Here is a 21,898-nt window from a genome sequence, read left to right on the forward strand (position 1 = left end):
GTTGTACAGCCGACGTTAATAGCAATGGTTCACTGACAAATACGCTCTCAATTGCCGAGACGATAGTTAGCATAGCCTTCAGGTACGGCATTTGCTACGACCTAGCAAGGCGCCATTACCAGTTAATATTGAAATTATAAAACATGTACCGTCAAGAGCGATGTTCTCCAATTATGGATTAAAGTTAAGTATTATATCAACTACGTACTTTATTTGCTACTATTAATTCCCTTAACTGTTCCAGACCTCGCGCCAGCCTGCGTGAGCTTAAGCGCGTGCCTTAGGCTTCCTCTCATAGTGACTTGGCTGTCTTGCCAAGTCACAACATTCACCACGAAACTAACATGAGTTGCTCTCCCACCTTCCCCCAGGTACACTCCTAGGTACACTCTTGATACAGCCAACGAAAAGTCGTGAACACAAAAGTGAGAAAAGGGGGACACCTCATTTTTGTTCTTGTAGTACCGACTGGGTGTTTGTGTTGTCCTCATCATTTCATCATCATCCAGGAAAGTGGCGAAATTGGACTGAGCAAAGATTGGATAATTGTACGGGCGCTGATAACCACGCAGTTGAGCGCCCCACAAACCAAACATCATCATCATCATCATCATCTTGTAGTACCTTCACAGTTCCTTCAGCGATAATTTACGGTAATAGCACATGACGGTACTCCACATGTAATGATACCAGAGTCAGCACCATTTGTATTTCTTATTTGCTGTAGTCTTCGTGTGGAGACCTGTTTCATACAGTCCTCTGAGCTCTTCTATCACGTGTAAGTGTGTTCATCCTCGCATTACTACTGAATCTGACATCCATCCGAATCTGTCACCTCTGTCTGACGCAAATGTGACTGTCCTGTGCTTTAGGTCCAGCTACACTTCGTTTTGACCGGCAATAACAATCTGTCAATTTGGCATCACGCGTACTGTGCCCATTCCAGGGTGATTCAGGCAGCTCTAATTCAGGAACAATTGTTTACATTATCACAGCATTTCCTCGTCGCACACATTGTAGAAACCAGTTCCGTCCTCTGGCCTAGTTTACGACACCTATAAAACATTAATTACCGATGAAAATGGAGCTTGTAGAAAGAAATCTAACGAAACAGCAATCGTTGACTTCTCAAAGACATAGAACTAAACTAAACTCCGTCCGAAGAGGCCTTGGAAGGCCCAACGGTGCCGACCGGCAGCCGTGTCATCCTCAGCACACAGGCGTTACTGGATGCGGAACTGGAGGGGCATGTAGTCAGCACACCGCTCTCCCTGCCATACGTCTGTTTACGAGACTGGAGCCGCTGCTTCTCAATCAAGTAGCTCCGCAATTTCCCTCACAAGGGCTGAGTGCAGCCCGCTTGCCAACAGCGCTCTTCAGACCGGATGGTCACCCATCCAAGTGCTAGCCCAACCCGACAGCACTTAACTTCGGTGATCTGACGGCAACCGGCGTTACCACTGCGGCAAGGCCGTTGCCTCAGAGACGTAAACAACAATTACTTAAATTGTGGCCTACTTCTCCACCTATGTGAAGACAGTGATACAATCAATAATGATTTACTGCTTAGGAAACGCGTTTGGTCATAATAAGACTTCTACTAAAGTTGCAGAAGATGATTAACTTGCATAACTCAGAAAAACTTTTTCACGGTGTGTACTGCACTACGCTCTTTGCAATTTTGAAGACAGCAGCGATAAAATACAGGGACCGAAAGGTTTTTACTACTTGCACAGAAGCTATATTGTAGACTACAACAGTCGAAGGATGTCATTCAGTTTGTATACTGAGCAATCTGGGAAAGAAACTAAGGAAAAATGTAGAAAGGGAATTAAAGTTCAACGAGAAGATACAAAAATTTTACAGGTTTCCGATGACATAGTGTTCTGACAAATACTACAAAGGGCTTGGATGAGCAACTGGATGCAATGGATAGAAATTATAAGATGAAGAACAATAAAAGTATAACAAAGGTAATGGATGCAGTCGAATTAAAGAAGGTGAAGACTGAGGGAATTAGATAATAAAATGAAACACTGAAAGTAGTAGAAAAATATTGTTCAAATGGCTCTGAGCACTATGGGACTTAACATCTGAGGTCATCAGTCCCCTAGAACTTAGAACTACTTAAACCTAACTAACCTAAGGACATCACACACATCCATGCCCGAGGCGACCATAGCAGCAGCGTGGTTCCGGACTTAAGCGCCTAGAACCGCTCGGTCACAGAGGCCGGCTCTGCCTGTTTACATATCTCTGTATTTGAATATGCATGCCCATACCAGTTTCATTGGCGCTTGAGTGTAGTTCAGTCATGTTATTTATAATGTGAAAATAGGCACAATGAATTGACACCCTGAACTTAGACCCAGCTGTGGTTTAATTTACACTACTGGCCATTAAAATTGCCACACCAAGAAGAAATGCACATGATAAACGGGTATTCATTGGACAAATATATTATACTAGAACTGACATGTGATTACATTTTCGCCGGCCGGAGTCGCCGAGCGGTTCTAGGCGCTACAGTCTGGAACCGCGCGGCCGCTACAGTTGCAGGTTCGAATCCTGCCTCGGGCATGGATGTGTGTGATGTCCTTAGGTTAGTTAGGTTTAAGTAGTTCTATGTTGTAGGGGACTGATGACCTCAGAAGTTAAGCCCCATAGTGCTCAGAGCCATTTCAACCATTTTTTGATTACATTTTCACGCAATTTGGGTGCATAGATCCTTAGAAATCAGTACCCAGAACAACCACCTCTGGCCGTAATAACGGCCTTGATACGCATGGACATTGAGTCAAACAGATCTTGGATGGCGTGTACAGGTACAGCTGCCCATGCAGCTTCAACACGATACCACAGTTCATCAAGAGTAGTGACTGGCGTATTGTGACGAGCCAGTTGCTCGGCCACCATTGACCAGGCGTTTTCAGTTGGTGAGAAATCTGAAGAATGTGCTGGCTAGGGCAGCAGTCGAACATTTTCTGTATCCAGAAAGGCCCGTACAGGACCTGCAACATGCGGTCGTGCATTATCCTGCTGAAATGTAGGGTTTCGCAGGGATCGAATGAAGGGTAGAGCCACGGGTCGTAACACATCTGAAATGTAACGTCCGCTTTTCAAAGTGGCGTCAATGCGAACAAGAGGTGACCGAGACGTGTAACCAATGGCACCCCATACCATCTCGCCAGTTGATACGCCAGTATGGCGATGACGAATACACGCTTCGAATGTGCGTTCACCGTGATGTCGCCAAACACGGATGCGACCATCATGATGCTGTAAACATAACCTGGATCACCCGAAAAAATGACGTTTTGCCATTCGTGCACCCAGGTTCGTTGTTGAGTACACCGTCGCAGGCGCTCCTGTCTGTGATGCAGCGTCAAGGGTAACTGCAGCCATGGTCTCCGAGCTGAAAGTCCATGCTGCTGCAAACGTCGTCGAACTGTTCGTGCAGATGGTTGTTGTCTTGAAAACGTCCCCATCTGTTGACTATGGGATGGAGACGTGGCTGCACTATCCGTTACAGCTATGCAGATAAGATGCCTGTCATCTCGACTGCTAGTGATACGAGGCCATTGGGATCCAGCACGGCGTTCCATATTACCCTCCTGAACCCACCGACTCCATATTCTGCTAACACTCATTGGATCTCGACCAACGTGAGCAGCAATGTCGCGATACGATAAACCGCTACCGCAATAGGCTACAATCCGACCTTTATCAAAGTCGGAAACGTGATGGTACACATTACTCCTCCTTACACGAGGCATCACGACAACGTTTCACCAGACAACACCGGTCAACTGCTGTTTGTGTACGAGAAATCGGTTGGAAACTTTCCTCATGTCAGCACGTTGTAGGTGTCGCCACCGGCGCCAACCTTGTGTGAATGCTCTGAAAAGCTAATCATTTGCATATCACAGCATCTTCTTCCTGTCGGTTAAATTTCGCGTCTGTAGCACGTCATCTTCCCTTTTTTCCCTTTTTTAAAAGGGAGCAGTTAGATGCATGGGAGGCAACGGCAGCACAATATGGAATGCATTTCTCTGCAAAGAAAAGTGAAATAACTGTCACAACAAGGAAGAAGAATAGGCCAAATGTGGATATAACTTGTGGAGGGGAAAAACTACAAGTGGTAGAGAACTTCAAGTACCTGGGAAGCGTGATTGAAAGTAAGGGGGGAAACGCAATGGAAATAAATGAAAGGTGCAGAAAAGCAGGGCAGTTCTACAAATGCATAAGAGGGCTTATTTGGAGCAAGGAGGTGCCACAGAAATCCAAGGGAATTATATACCGAACCTACTTTGTCCCCATATTGGCATACGGAAGTGAGACATGGGTAATGCACAAAAGCGGCAAAAGTAGAATACAGGCTAGTGAAATGAAGTTCCAGAGGAGCAGGTTGGGTGTAACAAGACGAGACAGATTGCGAAATGTGTATGTGAGGGAAAGACTAAAGGAGGAACCAGTACAGGACAGGATAGAAAAATCAAGGCTGCAGTGGTATGGACACATGAAGAGAATGGATGAGGGAAGAATTCCAAAGAGGATGTTTGATCTGCAACTGGAGGGGAAGAGGCCCAGAGGAAGACCAAGAGATAGATGGGTGAAGGGAGTGAAGGAATGTGTGATGAGAAGAGGAGAGAACTGGACGAAGGTGGAAGAGGGGGAATGGTGGAAAGACAGAACACGATGGAGAGGCTTGTGTTCCCGACAGACCCAGCCAGTGGCTGGAAACTGTCCAAGATGATGATGATGATGAGCACGTCATCTTCGTGGTGTAGCAATTTTAATGGCAAGTAGTGTAGTTTACGTAATTAAGGTATATAAATTTGTTTTCACTTTAGAATGTAAGCATTCTGTATCTTTGGAGGTGAGTTGTCCATAACATTGCACAAAGTGATGAAAGAATGAATAAGTATGATTTTTAGTAGCACGTATCGTGGGTATCCTTGTGAGGGTCGGGTAACGACAGTGGACTCTGCTCCTTTAACCGTTAGTTACGTGACAGTCTCCCCGCGAATGCACTGTTGCAAGCGAAGCCAGCTGTGGCGTCAGGAGGAAGCGAGCAGTAATTGAGCCGGCCATTAGCAGACAGACGCGGTGTTCCAGGAAGGCTGCAGGAAGCCCGCGCTACGGTCGCTGCAGCGGTGTGCGATCGGGCGCGCAGCTTCTGGGAAACGCAAATCTAGGAGGCGAGTGGACCACGTCCAGCTGGCAACGGAGAGAGTCGCGTGCGCGTGGCGAGGCCCCGGGATCAGCTGATCCTCTCAGCTGTACCACCAAAGTGTCTCACAGCGGGACCATTAAGTATATACTAGAGCAGGGCTTTCCAACGTGTGGTCCGCGGACCCCTTAGGGGTCCCCCGGCTCTTTCTAGGGGGTCCGCGGCCACCTGTCACCAAATCGTGTAAAATAATAAAATTATTGAATAAAAATGTGAAAATTAAATTCATCACTTTTTTTCGTGTGAAAAACATGTGTACTTTTACTTCAGGTCGTATCCCCAAGCAGCCTTTGCGGTTCCTCAGTGAGAACGTATACACAGTTTAGTGCCGGAGAATGCGGCTTCTCTGATCGACTGTTTCGCAACAATACGGGGGTCATTTGTGCCCCGGCTCACGGCGCTAGATGCGCTGAAACCTTTTACGCATGCGCGGAGCGAGCTCTGTCGACCAATCACAGCGCTCGCTGGCACGCATGCGGCCCCAGGCATTATTAAATGTTAAACTTGCTTTGTCAGTGCACTACCTATTTCATAAGTCGATATTTGACCAGTTTATTACTTTTAACACGGATTGGTGGCTGAAGTCAGGATCATTGAAGAAGGGTGCAGTTTCTCCATCGCCTTCACAACAAGGGAAGTTTCCTGTTGAAATGAATGAGGAGGGAGGACGACCAAAGGAAGACTTTACATACATTTCATTTTTCTTCGGATTTCACGAGAAACCACACACACACGACTGTTACGAAATATGCATGCTCCTTACACAACAGTAGCCAAACAATGGAAGTGAACAGACCATAAGCGGCAGCTTGTCAACAGCGAACAGTTTGGACGTGACGTTGATTGCTCTTGGAGGAAGGCAGCTCCATCGTGTGAAATTTCAATTACCAAGCAATTTTAATCAGGCTATAGTGCGTTGAACAAAGGGAGTAAATCCACTAGTAAGTGTCTGGATACAGTAGGAACTCAAATTGGATCGTTAATTTCAAGTTGTTTTCATTCATCTCTAAACCAAAGACTATTGATACTTCGTGGGGAGGAGGGAGGGGGGGGGGGAGGGGGGTCATTGGGAACATGGCACTTGCATTAAGAAGCTTTCAGTTCCCATGGGTTTCGCTCTGAAATTTAAAGTTACTGTGCTCTTGATTGACTAGGGGTCCGCCATGGATTTTCGACTGAAGAAGGGGTCCGCCAGCTGAAAAGGTTGGGAGGATCTGTACTAGAGGAAATGACAAATGAACTCCTACAGTCTGGTTACAATTGCTTGCTAGTTGACACTTCAAGCGTTGGAGATGGTTTCCTCCAACGAGAGTGTTCAATGTCACGCCCAAACCGCACACTGTTATCAAACTGCCACAAAAATTGGTCAGTTCCCTTCCAGTTACTTCTCCAGCATTCTTTCTTTATATGCTTTGATCCCAAATAATGGGTTGGTTGGTTTGTGGGATTAAAGGGACCACACTGCGACGGTCATCGGTCCCCCAAATAATGGGTCTGGCACTTTTATTTCGTATTTCATCATACATGATACCCACACCATAAACAACAAACACACATAACGTTGCTAGAAAAATACACAAGTTTCATACACAGCACTAACTAAACACTACTGGATACTACGCACAACACGCGATTCAGCGTCACAGATGCGGTTATCATAATCACAGAGATCGGCTTACACTAGTTAAGCTTCGCACGACGTTGCCTGAAACCGAGTTTTTGTAGGGTGCTATTCATCATTACGATTGGCTGTCATAATCAAATAACTTTACGCAGCGTTGTACAAGGGCAGTTCAATAAAGAATGATCGCAATTTTTTTTGACAACATACCTTTATTCATCCTCATCATTCTGATGGTCCTTCCCAAAGTAGTTTCCCATGAATAATGCACCTGTCCCAGCGTCTCTGCCAGTCTTCAAATACATGCTGCAAACCATTTTTTGAGAGGTCCTTCAAAGTCGCTTCCGCAGCTTTCACCACTGCTTCTGATGATTGATAATGCCTCCCACGAAGGCGTTTCTTCATGTTAGGGAATAGAAAAAAGTCACATGCGGCTAAATCCGGACTATAGGGAGGGTGAGGGATGCACTTTGTAAGTAGGCTGTTTACGTTTTTATGTTGGTAACGCCACGTAGCGCTCTGTACGAAAATCAGACTGTGCTGTGTGCAGTCTGTGGCTGGTTGGCATTGTTGGAATATTCGCTATTGCAGTGTTGGACAGTTGGATGTGAACAGCGCGTAGCGTTGGGCAGTTGGAGGTGAGCCACCAGCAGTGGTGGATGTGGAAAGAGAGATGCCAGAGTTTTGAGAGGTTACTATAAGCGCACGACCTGGATGTGAGTCCGCCAGATAAAGGAAATTTGTAAAGATGGATGTCATGAATTGATGGATCTATATATGATGACTTTTGAACATTATTAAGGTAAATACATTGTTTGTTCTCTATCAAAATCTTTCATGTGCTAACTATGGCTATCAGTAGTTAGTGCCTTCAGTAGTTAGAATCTTTTATTTAGCTGGCAGTATTGGCGCTCGCTGTATTCCAGTAGTTCGAGTAACGAAGATTTTTGTGAGGTAAGTGATTCATGAAAGGTATAGGTTATTGTTAGTCAGGACCATTCTTTTGTGGGGATTATTGAAAGTCAGACTGCGTTGCGCTAAAAATATTGTGTGTCAGTTTATTGATGATCAGAATAAGTAAAGAGAGAAATGTCTGAGTACGTTCAATTTTGCTCAGCTGTTTGAAAGCCAAATAACGTAAGCGGTTTTCCAACAGTCATTTTTAATTTTTTCTAAGGGGACGTTTCAACTTCACTTTGATTTTTGCAAGATATTCAGCAACAACATTAGCAATATGCAAGGGCGATTCTAGAATCGGTCAGGGTGGTGGTGCTAATGGGGGGGCGGGGTGGGGGAATGGAATATCGGTTAACAAAAGGGGAGTTGGGGTCCTCCTCTGACAAATTGTTAAATTTTGGGTTTTCTTAAAGTTGTTTTGACTAACTGTTTTGGAGCTCAGGGTAAAAAAATATGTATTAATAAATAATAAGTTGAATGATATTTATTGGTTTAGATAGTAAGCTATTTGCCGCTTTTATTCTTTTGTTAAAATGTGTTTGAAATACATTACAACCTATATTGCTACATAATTATAAAAAAATGATTGAATCTGTTGGAGTAATATATTCGCTGATTTCTTAAGTCGTTTATCCAGTGTAATATGAATTCCATTGGGGGGGGGGGGGGTATAGCTCCCCCTCTTGCCACCGCCCCTGGCAATATGCGGCGGCGCATTATCGTGGTGCAGCATCCAGACTGGTGCACTGAAATATGGTCTTTTGCACCTGATATGGACTTGCAATATTTTCAGGACATCCCTGTAGTATTGTCCAGTTACTGATGTGTATGCGGTACAACATGCTGATAAACCATTCCATGAATATCAAAGAATGAGATGACTGTAACTTTCCCTGCAGAAGCAACCACTTCTACTTTTTTGGGGGTTGATGATGAAGGAGATTTCCACACTGAGCTTTGCTGTTTGCTCTTAGGATCAAAATGATGCAGCCAAGTTTCATTAGTAGTGATTACATTTGAAAGAAACTCCGGATCTTCCTCTAACATCAGCTTTAATTACATGCAGACCTGCACGTGAATGTCCTTTTGTTCGGGAATCAACAGACCTGGAACCCATCGTGCACAAAAACTTTTTTGCTGAAAATTCCTTACTCTTATGTTTTTTAGGATGGTAAATCCAAATAGGATACTTAAAGAACTGTATCACCCACCATTTCTTCATATTTTACAGTTAAATTTATAAAATTACACGATGTTTTAAAGAATTTAACAGCTTTTATATAGTTAAAATAATTTAAAAAGGAGTTCTAATGAATGTAGATGACGTTGGTAGCACTGCTGAAAAACATTTGCTGGCAAAAAAGGTCGATTCTATTTTTGTGTTAACAGATGGTGTTTTGTTTACTGTCAACCTAACCTCACTTTCCCGTTTCCTGTACATGTGCTCAGTACAATGTCTAATCGTGGTTGTAAAAACTCTGCTGACAGTTTTTGTTACATTTGTGGTCAATTTGTGATTAAAAAACACCAAAGAAACATTACAGACTTTGTTAAAAAGGTTTATCTATCATACTTTGGATCTAAACCCAGTGATTAAGATAAATCTTGGACGCTGCATAAGGTATGTTGCGTGTGTGTTGAAGATCTGAGAAAATGGTCCAAAAAGGAGAAAAAAGCCTTTAGATTTGCTGTTCCTATGATATGGAGGGAGTCAGGAAATCATTCCGATGATTGCTACTTTTGCAGTGTTGATATTACTGGCTATAATTCGAAAACAAGAAGTTAATAAGGTACCCTAACCTTCCATCCGCCATCTGACCAGTAGGGCATGGTGTAGATTTGCCAGTTCCTGAACCGCCAGATGATTTAAATTCTATTCCAACAGAAGTATTTTCTGATGTACAAGCTGATATAGATGAACCAGATGACGACGAATCCCATTGTAGGCCCTAATACAGAAAGCCTAGAGCCCAAATTGTTTACTCAGACCGAGCTTAACGATTTGGTTACGGATCTGGGCTTAACGAAAGAAAAAGCTGAATTGAGTGGCCCTAGATTAAAAGAAAAGAACTTATTGGCAGTTGGAACCAGCATATATATATATATATATATATATATATATATATATATATATATATATATATATATATATACACAAAGAGAGAGCAGCAGTTTTCCAAGCTTTTTCAACAAGAGGGAGATTTAGTGTACTGCTTAGACATTCCCGGTCTGACGAATGAGTTTGGTATCGAATACAAAAAGGAAGATTTTAGGCTGTTTATTGATTCATCCAAAACTAGTTTAAAGGTTGTTTTATTACACAATGGTAACATGTTGGACATTCTGTACATATGAAAGAAAGCTATGAAAACCTAGAAATAGTGCTAGATAAAATAAGCTATTCTGCTCATGGTTGGATGATACGTGGAGATCTAAAAGTAACATGCATGGTCCTTGGTCAGCAAGGTGGCTTTACGAAATTTCCATGTTTCTTGCGTGAATGGGACAGAAGGGCTAGGGATTAACACTGGTGCAGAAAGATCTGGTCTGTGAGGGAGTCTTTAACACATGGTGAGAAGAACATTCTACGCAAAAACCTTGTAGATCCAAAACACGTACTCCTACCACCTCTACATATAAAGTTAGGCCTAATGAAACAGTTTGTAAAGGCTTTGCCTAAAGATGGACCATGTTTTAAGTATCTCTGCCAAAAGTTTCCACACCTTTCAGAAGCTAAACCAAAATAAGGCGTCTTAGTCGGACCTGACATTAGAAAATTGATGTTTGAAGTTAACTTTGAATCAACAATGACCTTAAATGAGAAAGAAGCATGGATATCATTCAAGCAAGTCGTTACAAAGTTCTTAGGACATAAAAAAGACCCAGAATATGTTTCTGTTATAGCTAAAATGTTAATGAAGTTTAAAACTTTAGGATGTTTAATGAGCCTAAAAGTTCACTTTTTGAACAGTCACCTTGATTACTTCCCGGACAATGTGGGAGATATTAATGAGGATCAAGCAGAGCGTTTTCCCCAGGACATTAAAGTGATGGAAAAACGCTATCAAGGCCGCTGGAACACCAACATGATGGGGGACTAATGTTGGTCATTTTATCGATAAGTTCAGCAAGTGACTCAATGTAGAAAAGCTACACAAGAAGCTTCAAAGAAAAACGAGAATGAAAATACAAACCAATTCCAGCTGACAAGTCAAACCTCTATTATCACATATCATTGTTTCAAGTAGGTTATTGTAAACACAAACCATGCTTATTTTGAAACAATGCGTTTCATTCATTTCCCCGTTTACCGTATAGCATAGGACTTTTTTACTTTATAATAAAAAGCATATTGCTCGAACTCTGGGGGATACAAAAAAAAACTAAGGCTGGATGTGGATTCAGCTCATAAAAATCTATAAAGATCAGCTATCAAAATAAAAAAGTTTTTTAAACAAATTTTTTTGTTGGCATGTATAATTTTTCAGTCACCAACATGTGGGTGGCACTCAATGAAATGTTCAGTACTTCAGAAAGTGATCTTAAGGTAATTCGTCGATTCTCTGTCACAATGACAGCAGGAGTGTTGATGTTTTCTTCTGCAAGAGCAGTAACTGGAGCGCGAGGTCCACCTTCCTTTGAAATTGATTGTTTACCCTCTTTAAACCACCTTCGAGCTGTGCTGAAGAACACTCTCTCCATAGGCCTTGTATATAGGCCTCGGCTGAAGATTTGTTGAGACGAAAGCCGAATTTCAAAGCCGCATGTTGTTCCTCGCACGTTACCTCCATTGCAGCGGTAGGCGATACTGAACATGTCTGACCTTGCCTGCCTCTCACAGGCAGGAACCAGGAGTCCCAACAATGAAACTACTACGGCGTGTTTGTTGCACATTAAGCTAACAGAATATCGTAAGACTAAATTTTAGCACGAGAAATTATGACCATAAAAATTGTGATCATTCTTTATTGAAGGGCCCTCGTACTTTAGAGCGGTGGTTAGCGTATTAATCGGCTATGCTGACAGTCGTAGGTTCGAATCTCGTCAACAACTGTGTAATTTTTTTTATTTCTAAATCAAATCAAAAGAGTTTGATTATCATTTCTGTTCCAATAAATGGTTTAAATGTATTCTTTTTATTTCTAATCCTTTGTCATGTCATTTTCATCAGACTTCTTTATTTTCTCTTATTTTTGTGCCTATCATTCTGCTTTCTTCTGTAATCTGCCTGTGTCGTCTATAATCTGCAACCAAGTGCCAACGAGGACTGCTCACCGTTGTGGTAAGGCGGCAGCTCGTGTAGCCTGTGACAGGAGAGATTCACGTACATAATGACAGTAAAAAATTAGTTTGCGCTTAGCGCTGACACCGAACTTTTTATGTCTTGGGTTCGCTGTTAGAGGTTAACTTTAATAGCCGTGAACAAAGTGATCCTGATTTTAGTTGGCTCCGCCTCGGATTGCTGACCACATCTTCCTCGGATACATTACACACCACGAGGTTGTGGTTAGTTTAGCACATGAGTTAAAATTCAGTGCTGCAAAACGAGTCTGCTGCCGCAGAGCAGTCATTGGTCGCTTAAAATCAGCTGTCGACAGAGCATCTCCCATTTCCGGCACACCTTGCGGCGTGAGGCAGCCACAGACAGCAGGTGCGGCTGCAGCAAGCAGCGGCCGGCACAGTTAGCAGTACGGGACACACAACAACAGCGGAGTGACAGCCAGCTGTGCAGCCCACAGCTATGACAATCAGCGGCAGTACGTCGACGGGAAAAAGTAACATAAGTGTTACGCTTACATACGTTACTTAACAGTCTAAGATTTTTGATTGGAATATTAGTATTTCTAAAATGTCTGCGGTAAAGGAAGTACGAGGGTCACTCCAAAAGAAATGGTTCAAATGGCTCTGAGCACTATGGGACTTAACATCTACGGTCATCAGTCCCCTAGAACTTAGAACTACTTAAACCTAACTAACCTAAGGACATCACACAACACCCAGTCATCACGAGGCAGAGAAAATCCCTGACCCCGCCAGGAATCGAACCCGGGAACCAAAAGAAATGCACACTATTTTTGTAAAAATACAGTTTTCATTCTGCATGTACAGTGTGTAGATACATCCTTCCCGCTTGTTTTCAATCTTAGTTCAACCTGTTCTTGTGAGTGGCGCCGTCACAGCATGTCTTCAAGATGGCTGCTACACTTGACGTGCGTCAGAAGCAACGTGCTGTCATAGAATTCCTGTGCTGTGAAAACGAGACAGTGGGAAACATCCACAAGAGGTTCAAAAAGGTGTATGGAGATGCTGCTGTCCATCGCAGTACAGTTAGTCGGTGGGCAAGCAGGATACGTGATGAAAGCGGGCACGGCAATATTGAGGATTGTCCTCGCAGCGGCAGGCCTCGAACTGCACACACTCCAGACAATGTGCAGAGAGTTAACAAATTGGTGACTGCTGACAGACGCATCACAGTGAACGAATTGTTCGCTTGAGTGGGAATAGGGATAGGGGAAGGAAGTGTTTGCAGAATACTGAAAGTGTTGGCGTTAAAAACGGTTTGTGTCAGGTGGGTTCCCAGGATGCTGACAGTGGCTCACAAAGAAACAAGAAAAACGGTATGCAGCGAACTTTTGGAACAGTACGAGAATGGTGGAGATGAATTTCTTGGAAGAATTGGGACAGGTGATGAAACATGGCTCCATTGTTTTTCACCAGAGACGAAGAAAAAGTTATGGCTACGGTGTTTTTCGATTCCGAAGGACTCTTGCTTCTGGACAGCATGCCAAGTGGAACCACCATAAATTCTGATGCATATGTGACGACACTGAAGAAACTACAAGCTCGACTGAGTCGTGTTAGACCACATCGACAAAAGCAGGATGTTTAGCTGTTTCACGACAACGCACGGCCACATGTCAGTCAAAAAACCATGGAAGCGATCACAAAACTCGGATGGACAACACTGAAACACCTGCCTTACAGTCCTGACATGGCTCCGTGTGACTATCATCTCTTTGGGAAACTAAAAGACACTCTTCGTGGAACAAGGTTTGAAGATGATGACTCCCTTGTGCAAGCTGCCATACAGAATTCTACCGTGCGGGTATACAGGCGCTGGTTCCAAGATGGCGTAAGGCAGTTGAGAGTGATGGAAATTATGTGGAGAAATGAAAATATTGTTTCTAGAGGATGTATCTACGCACTGTAAAACTTTCAAACATGTAGAATAAAAGATGGATTTAAAAAAAATAGTGTGCATTTCTTTTGAAGTGATCCTCATAAGTCATTGTACAGCATCAGATGACACTTTGCCAACTCAGGATGATCAGTATATAAGATCTACGCTAAAATCAATTTAGCAAGAACAAAAAATAGCAGGAAAAGAAAATAAGGAGGCAAAGTAAGGAGCCATTATGTAAAACACTAAATAAAATATATAAGGATTTTAAAGACGGTCAGGTAGGAACAGCTCAGATTACCGCTACGTTCGATGCTTTGGAGCAAAATTTTACAAATCTTGAAACTAAAACTGAGGGCTGCTGTCAGGAAGTAGATTATGAAACAAAAGAATGGGGTAAAAAGTTAGAAGTTTGTAAGACGGAAATGAATCAAGAGACTGACCATAAAACCAAGAAGTTAAATGAGGATTTTAGAGATCAAAAAGGGTAATAAAAACAACAATTAATATCTTTAATAATGTAAGACAAGATCAAACCAAAGCTACCAAAGCACATATCGAAAATGACCATGAAATGCTTAGTTGTAACATTTCATATTGAGAGGCACCCACATGCCTTGCTCATACTGTGGCATCAAGCAGTCAGGCCTGCAAGATGAGTGGTCCACCAAGCAAGTGGATTCATTCTTATTTATCGAGTAACATGAACTCTCGTACTCACAATTAAGTTATAAATTATCCTCCTATATGAATAATACGCAACGGAAACGCAAACCTGACTATCAGTAATTTACAGAACTCTGACTGTTCACTACGCACTGGCAATACCACATTTTTATTTTATTTTTTTTTTTTATTTAACGGCTTTTATCAACACGTGGCCATCGCACTGAATATTAATGGCGCACACATTATAAATTCTGGATATCATGACAACATACAATTCGAAGGAGAAGGCCACCAATCTTTTTCTTTTCACTATCTTATTTATTCCGATAAATTCTATAACCTAAACACACAAATTCTATAACCTACAACAATAACACATGAGAAATTCCGCCCAGTGGGCATGGCTTTACATTGGTGATTCTCTATCTTATGGTCTCATAATTATTTAACGCTACTGTGCACTTTCTGGATAGGATGGTGGATCTTTTGTTATATCTCACACTTCGACTCTCACAATCATCATCTCGAAACTTTCCTCCAGACCGAGCGGTACAAAAGGAACACGCATAACCCACTACCTCTGAAACTACCTTGCTACTCTCCCATGCAAACCACACATACTTAAATTACATGACATACACCACACTACAACATGAAATACAACACAGGGAATAGTCACAACATTATCACTTTCAGCTTTTCCACTTCAATTATTATTTATCCCAGTTTCACACGACACTACCCCACTTCGTAATTCTACTTTCCTACTATGAACTCTGGAGATATATGCACGTCTTCCTGTGCAATGCAAGCCAAGTGGCGTTGCTGGATAGATGGCTGACTCACCTTGCTTCTCTCTCAGAGTATTATAGTTTGAATCAAGCATCACACGGAAACATATCACGCAAAGTAATATTAAGAACATATTCATCACACACACGAGTCCTCAACTGATACCATGGACGAGTACTTCTCTTTATCCTTTGTCTCATACACAGATTGAGACTCACACAGTACTCACCACGTGGAAGTACTCGCCTCTAATTTCAGGTCCTGCACATGCTATTTCTTAAATATTTCAACTTATAGTACACACGCTAGTAATTCAGCTTAACTTAAGCACACGGAAGTATTTCAACTTATTGCTACACGTGGTTTCATTGTGACCGTTGGTCACTTCCGAAGATTACTACGATCCCATTAATGTTACCTGCCTGACATTTAATTCTCCCCACAAAAGTTCCTGAAATAGAGAAATTATTATTTCAAACTACTCTTAAATATCCACATGCATACCATGTCTCCACTCTTTTGTCTTTACGGAGCACACCCAAGACAGGTCTTAACAGCACAAGATCCAGCGGCAAAATCCTGAAACATGGTCGTTCTTCAGGTCCTCTCGCACCTCTGCCGAAGTGGGGGAGCACCTGGGAGCACCTTGCTACCGTATTGGTCAGCCACATTTCAGGTGCTCAAAGCTCAGGTAAATTTCATCTCTTTGGTCCCACCAAAGGTGGCCAAAGGATCGTCTCAAAGATGATCGTATATTCACATTCACTACCTGCGGTTAGCAGACAACCATACATTCATTCATTTCACAGGTCTCACCAAACTGGATGTAGGGATTTATTTTGTGGGAGTGCACATGTGATCAATTAAATAAATAAATTGTCATTCTTTCCCACACTGGTATCCGGCTTCGCTGTATTAATTGGAATTGAGTTATTTTACAAAAAAATGTGTTGTTGTGACAAAATTAATGAAGTATGTTGTACCTATTTTCAATGTCGGGCGATACTGTACCCTTTCAATATGTAGAATCTTCTTGTAAAGGCAACATATGAGCGATTCAGCAAAAAGTACTTGCTGATTTATGTCTCCATGCTCCTCGTCAAATATGGTGCGTCTAGGAAGCCTGCGCCGGCTGGTGTAGTTCAAATGGCTCTGAGCACTATGGGACTTAACTTCTGAGGTCATCAGTCCCCTAGAACTTAGAACTACTTAAACCTAACTAACCTAAGGACATCACACACATCCATGCCCGAGTCAGGATTCGAACCTGCGACCGTAGCGGTCGCGCGGTTCCAGACTGTAGCGCCTAGAACCGCTCGGCCACGTAGGCCGGCTCGGCCGGTGTGGCCGATCGGTTCTAGGCGCTTCACTCTCGAACCGCGCGACCGCTACGGTCGCAGGCTCGAATCCTGTCTCGGGCACGGACGTGTGTGATGTCCTTAGGTTAGTTAGGTTTAGGTAGATCTAAGTTCTAGCGGACTGATGACCTCAGAGGTTAAGTCCCATAATGCTCAGAGGCATTTGAACCATTTGTTAGGAACCCTGCCTACTCGATTCACTAGACATACATCTCAAACAAACCGTGCCAATGAGTTTAATTACGAAATTAAAAGAGACAATACTTAACTTTGATAATTAACCAGAGGTGTCGCAAGCAAAGGGCGACATACAAAATAAGCAATCGTCTTCAGTATAAACAATCACAAGTGTGTGTTACATAATCAGTACAAACGAAGTAACTATCGTTGACACTTCAATCCAAGTCGCTCGTCTTGAAGTTACTATTGAACTGGGGCGCCGCCAGTTGGTCACGGAGCTTATGTCCTCTTCACATAACAGGCCGCTGCTGTCGCATTGTCGTCCTGGAAAGGGGTCAGTGAACGTGCGATTGGCTGACATCTTCTCACAACCGTCTCTTCTCTATCGTTCCCGAGTGGCGTGCCGGCGCTTGACTTTACGCCGTAACATACTGAGCTACAAGAAAAAATAGAAAATGGGAGTTAAACAAAAAGTAGAAATTTGGTGCGAACAAAAAGAATGGAAGATGTGGTTCATGTAAGTGACGCAGCAAATTACACTAATCCGTATAAATACCATAATTCCTCTAGGAACGGAACGGTACATCCAGTAGCCTTCCTTGGACAGTTTGATTGCATCATTCCTGAAAACATGGCTGAACAACAAAAAGTCAAATTCGTGGCCAATAGGTTAGAAGGAGACGCAAAATCACGGGGAACATGGGTCAGTAAATCATATAAAGCATTCTTGAATCAAGACTGGTCTTGCAGCATACATAACAGCGCGAGAGGTGAAGTATTTGTGGAAAGAAGGTTTGATGGCGGAAAAGTTATTATACCACAAATGGATTGCAGTAAGGTACCAGAAGGTCCCGTTCCGAAGTTCAATGGCGTCCAGATATCAATAAACATAGACTCGATAGTCAGCTTCTGTCAGAGGCCGCTAGCAAAAAATGGTCAAATGTATACCGCATTTGTCTATGAGAGACTAAGTTATCAATTCAGTTCTAAGAAGCATCATATAGGGGTAGATTACGTACTTGAATTTGAGAAAGTTGTGAATGAAGTGCCTCATTCTTCCACGGAAATACCACTACAACAATTATTACATGAAATGTCAATCAGTGACATGAAAAAATATTATGAATTCTAATCTCAGGGGGCAATAATGTTCTTTGCATTGCTAGGTAACTGACGATTACCAGGTACCCGAGTTAACTGACAGCATACTTAATTTTCTTTTCCTACTGTTAGTTTTTCCCCTTCTTTCATTCAGATCTATATTTGTCTTTTTTAACTACCAAGTTTAAGAAGAGCAAATTTTCTTACACCGAATGTGACAACAAACAACCTTATCACAAAGACAAACTAACCCAGCAGAATAAACATCTGCATAGCACAAGTGAAAAACAGACACTCTCTGGAATTATGTGGACAGGCTAGAATAAGTGAAGTATAGGGTTACGGATGCACCAGCAAGAGTACACAGTATATAGTTACTACAAGACACCAGTAACATAGTAATGCACGTAACAAAAACGTCATACAGTACGTAGTGGAACTATTTTTTAAATATTTACAACAACGATACTCAAAGCCTTATGTTTGAAAATAGTTTAAGAATACGAAAGCAAGAAGAGGGATATTGCGTATAACACAAAGGAAATAACGCAAAATAAATGAACTGAAGGCTGCAGAAGAAGTGGACGACACTAAACCAGATACGATACGTGAATACGACAACGTAAATTGAAGCAATTCTGGGTGCAAAAAATAATGGAAATAATTAAATGTTTTTTCAGATGATGTACAGATTGTGTCAACATAGACATAGCATTACTCTTTAGTATGAACTGAAACAGCAAAGTGGTTTCCGCTGTAATGAATTATGATGCACTGATAGGCTGGGAATAGTCCTGCCAAAGAGGTTCATGGTGAATGGAGAGTTATGGTTATTAGGGGACAGAAAAGTCGGCCAATTGTGTACACAGAGAGAGGAAGGCGAAGTTTTGTTATTAGGCGACAGGAAAATCTTACAGTCATTTACAAAGACTGAGGGAGGAAGGGCAAAAGGCGACGTGTAAGTCGGCCGGTAAGTAGTATTTATGGGCCGAGTGGTTTCCGCCAACTATTTAATGGCTTCAAATGGTTCTGAGCACTATGGGACTTAACATCTATGGTCATCAGTCCCCTAGAACTTAGAACTACTTAAACCTAACTAACCTAAGGACATCACACAACACCCAGCCATCACGAGGCAGAGAAAATCCCTGACCCCGCCGGGAATCGAACCCGGGAACCCGGGCGTGGGAAGCGAGAACGCTACCGCACGACCACGAGATGCGGGCAACTATTTAATGAAACCCAATTGAGTACACGTATTGTCGACTTACGACACAACACTAAAATGGAAGTCTCATAAAAGACGTAAATGTAGTAAATAAGATGTGAATAGAAGGCCACGTAATATGAAGTCTAGGGAATAGTGACACACACTTGGTTTTATATGTGAAAGGAATGTGGTATAAAGTCCTATCTAAGAATAAGATTATTAGCCCCTACGTATTACAAAATCACATTATGCTCGTACATGAATGTCAACAGAAAATACACAGTCGTTACATGAACACAGTTCCACTAACACTTTTCGTAGCAACAATGACTCTCAAATGTAGAAGGAATAGTACCTCATACTGTGGAATGCAGCAACAATGTGATAAATGAGTGTTTGTGCATTACGTTTGAATCAAGATTATGGTTCCCTCAATGTATCTGCGAACAGCAAATGTAAGCCTCCGTAGGCATACCGGGTGACGCCGACTAGCGGCGTGAGTCATTAGCGAAGCATGTCGGTAGAAACAGATGCTGCGAGGAAGCGCAGAGCTCTTAGTGTGCGAAGGTCCCCAGCTGTATGAAGCTACTGCTGTGACCAAAACAAAAATATTGGTGAACCACTGTCGTAGTACGATGTAATCAGTGGCATCTTTAGAAACACTCAAAATCGAAACAAAACATTACGTATTATGCATTTATATTGTAGTAGCGTATGAAAACAACTTTTGTTTAACATTATTAGGAGTATTGAGTATTGTTTCATGGAATTGTGTGCTGAGGCTGGAGATGGGAGAGTGGACTGACAGTTGTTGAACTCAACAACACTTTGGAAAGTCTGACGTTTCACAACGCAAGACCACATAATGGACAACAGAATCATCAGTATGGGTTGTTGTTGCGGGCTGCTTGCATATGATCTGCTAAAAGTTGTAAGTGTAATTTTCTTCCGTATCCCCGTATTTGTGAAATGTACAGGTGTTGTGTTTGTGTTATTTGTAACCATGTGTAGTGGACGTCTTTATGACGCATTCAAATATAAATAAGAGTAGAATGGCATGGTACCGACATAATAGTAATGTAAAAATGTAAATAACGTTTACCGAACGGATAGGATGGCAATGTGCCGAAGGCAGTGCTGTAGCAGTTTAACTTCTTATGAGAAATACTTGTCGAATTTGATGAACGGGTCTGTGCCGGTATAGTTTAACTGCAGTATAAAATTTTGTGATTGAAACTTGACTAGCAGATAGTGGACTGGTACAGAGTGTTCTAGCAGAAATGGTAGTCGGTAACAACAGCCTACCAACGGTACAAAGGTGCAGAGTAATGATACTTCGAAAATCTTTACTGTTAAAAGAATAATGTAATTAGTATAGAAAGTGTAACTAAAGATTAATGATTTTGGGATACTCAGGGTAACCATTAGTTTTTGTCTAATCACAAAATGATTAAGTCTATGATTATATAAGTAAATTAATGCACTGAGAATGAAAAATTATAACGTAGATTCAAGTTTTGAAAAATAATAAAAAATCACAAGTATTGTGGAATGTTATGGCTCTTGAGAGATGAGAAATGAAAAATTTATAAAAAAAATTAAGTAAAAAATTGCTTATTTTCAAAATTGATTGTTGTCTATGAGAACATCCCATTTTTGAACATCTCACACGGAGGGAGACGTGTAATATATTTGGCTTTACAGCCATCATATTCGGCGACAAGAAGCTCTTCTTATAGCAGTTGAGAAGGCAGCGGTGGCAAGATGACGTAACGCGGTGTGAGGTACCGATGACAGATGGTTTGTTCGATAGAGTATCGTGGGAAAGGCCGCCAAAATTGTGGTCCTACTGCGAGATTGGCTGCGTGCCGGTTTGATAAGCTTCTATTATTAATATCAGAAAAATTAAACAGTGTATTTACTTGCATTTTAAGTGAAAGGCATCTCTCAATATCTTGCTATAATTCCATTATTTCACAAGTATTAATAACCAGCAGAATAACAAACAACTGTGAAAATGAAAAGGCAGACGAAGCACTTCGATGATCTTCTGATCGCGCATAACTTGTATGGCCAGCGAAGTGGTTCGGCTGTAATATCCGAGCTGGTTCGGCAGCGTCGGAGGGCAGACACGTTGTCTGCCGCGGTCGATATCACTTAAGACTTAATTTGCAATGTCTTGTTTGTACATCAGAGTTGGTTCGATAGTGTCGGAGGACAGACATGCTGTCTGCCGTGGTCGATGCTAGTTAAGATTTAATTAGCAATTTCTGGTTATTTGGACAACACGCAGTTCATTGTTTTGTTGAAGATGGTTCAAATGGCTCTGAGCACTATGGAACTTAACATCTGAGGTCATCAGTCCCCTAGAACTTAGAACTACTTAAACCTAACCAACCTAAGAACATCACACACATCCATGCCCGAGACAGGATTCGAACCTGCGACGGTAGCAGTCGCGCGGTTCCGGACTTTGTTGAAGAATGGAAATTATTTGTGACCCTAAGGTGAAATGAGATCGTGCAGTTTCTCGTGTTCTGCTAATAAAAACCGAGTGGCATCTCGTATAAACAAAATAATAGAAAATTTAATTATT

The sequence above is a fragment of the Schistocerca piceifrons genome, chromosome 3, assembly GCF_021461385.2.
Source record: "Schistocerca piceifrons isolate TAMUIC-IGC-003096 chromosome 3, iqSchPice1.1, whole genome shotgun sequence".
Classification (NCBI taxonomy): domain Eukaryota; kingdom Metazoa; phylum Arthropoda; class Insecta; order Orthoptera; family Acrididae; genus Schistocerca; species Schistocerca piceifrons.